At 42.7% G+C, this 1,941-nt stretch overlaps 1 protein-coding gene across 1 annotated transcript in view; it reads right to left on the reverse strand.

Moving 5' to 3' along the window:
- Window positions 1-1,241, reverse strand: part of JARID2 (jumonji, AT rich interactive domain 2) — a 63,491-nt gene extending 62,250 nt beyond the window's left edge. Inside the window, 1 exon segment of the mRNA XM_010147529.1 lies at window positions 1,076-1,241. The gene's annotated coding sequence lies outside the window, so the exon portion shown is untranslated.
- Window positions 1,242-1,941: the final 700 nt, after the last annotated feature.

Genomic DNA, 1,941 nt, shown 5'->3' on the forward strand with positions numbered 1-1,941 from the left:
GCTGCTCACAGCCGCAACACAGACCTCAGAACTGGAAAGGGGAACTCACAAACACACGCTTTGAAGGATTCAACCCACGAGGTAAGTAAGACTTTTGCAGACCAGGCCTATCTGTAACAAATGCACACCCTTCAGCAGGTAGCGGGACAAAACAACATCAAGAGGCATCATTCCAGCACATTAAGGAGGGAGCAATGACTAGCTAAAGGGACAGGCAGCCTGCTAAAAAAGAAACGTGCTAGAGCTAATACGACATTAACTGAGTTTAAAATGAAAGATGCTATCTTCAGTACATGATTTGGGACACAGGGCCATGGCAAGTTCCAAGAAAAATGAGCACTTGGCTAGGGTCTCCTTCTGTAGCTTAATCTGGACAGTCAGCTGTACCTCACTCTAAGGTCCTCAAGTCTGGCATGCAGGCTCACAGACACATACCAGAGATCCCAGACACACACATACAACTTCAGCCAGGCTCAGGTACTCGCTACTGTGGGATAATTCGGGTATCTCGCTGTACAACTCCAGATGCCTCATCTACCCCTGGGTTGCTGAGTGGAGGAGCTCACCTGTTTTAATTACCGACGTGGGAACAATCTGGCTCCCGGGGCAGCTAAGAACAATGGTAACCCCTCCACCCACCATGAGATGAAATGCCTCACTCTGATTGAACAATAAAGGACAGTGAGTAAGTAGAGAATGGCAATTTCTAACCACATTTCGCCTCTTGCAGGAAGAAGCACTCAGGGAAGTTAAGCACTTCTTCAGTTTATAGTCAGGCAAAACAAAGGAAGATGGGGAGGGCTTAAGAGAGCTAGACAAAAACCCATTCAGGATAACAGAGTGCTAAGCATAAAAGAAATTTCCTTTTGCACTATTACCGGCTTAATTTTATGGTCTTTACAACCATGAACTCGAATGCTTCTGCTGCAGATACAGTCAAATTGCTGAGAGTTGAAGTGCACACAATATATTCAAGTGTAGCACCAGTACATTTGTCTAGCTGCTAGTCGGTGTGTGGTGCTGCGGTTCATTCTTGGAATGAGACCATCCCCCTAGGCTGCTGCAAGACTCCTACCTCGAAGACAGAGGAAAGTGAGAAAATCTTCAGTCTTGGGCTTCCTTTTGGAGAGGTCAGAAATCTGAGTGGCGGGAGGGGGTAACAACGGCTCCACTATCTTTATCGGAGTTGTGCTGGGACTGTTTGGCTGGGACTGAGCAAACTTCCTTTGTGCTTGCAGCCTTGGCCTGTGGAAACAAGAGCGTATCAGAAGCATGTTAGGCAGAGCTGGCAGCAGAGACGTCAGAACATAAAAATTCACCGTTTTAAAAAAAAAAGGCACATGAGAGAGATGAATCCATCTCCCACCAGTATCACATCCCTACCTGGGTCAACTGCAAAAACAGTATTTTATTTGCTTTACCCTTTGGTTTCTTCTGCAACAATTTGGAAAACCAGAAATGGAACATCTTGACTGCAAAATCTGTGACTGCTATTTCATATGTTCCAAGTATTTTCTTGCACATCATAAGATTACAGTTTACCATTCTTATTTGGAAATTAAATCTGTATTTTGCACCATGAAAATGACTTTTTTTAAAAAGTGTTAAATGTTCTTTGCTTCTTGTTTTTAATTAATTTACAAATGAGGTTTATTTTAGCCCCATTAAGATTTTAATTTATTCCAATCTGCTAGAATCTTATTTACATGGTAATATGCATAAATAGATAAGGTATCTATGTTAGTGCCCAATTCCACAAAACCAAATCAAAACCTTTAGGAAAAGATATTTTTGACAGGGAAAATATCAGGTAGAAGCCACTAGATTTTTGTTCCCTTGGTCGTAGCCAGAAGACAGCAAGCAACTAAGTCTAGAGTGGGGTGAAGTAGTATTTGTGACAAATTTGTAAGAATGAAGGACAAGCACGGAGTGCATTTGTCT

The sequence above is a fragment of the Eurypyga helias genome, unplaced genomic scaffold (assembly GCF_000690775.1).
Source record: "Eurypyga helias isolate BGI_N326 unplaced genomic scaffold, ASM69077v1 scaffold2462, whole genome shotgun sequence".
Classification (NCBI taxonomy): Eukaryota; Metazoa; Chordata; class Aves; order Eurypygiformes; family Eurypygidae; genus Eurypyga; species Eurypyga helias.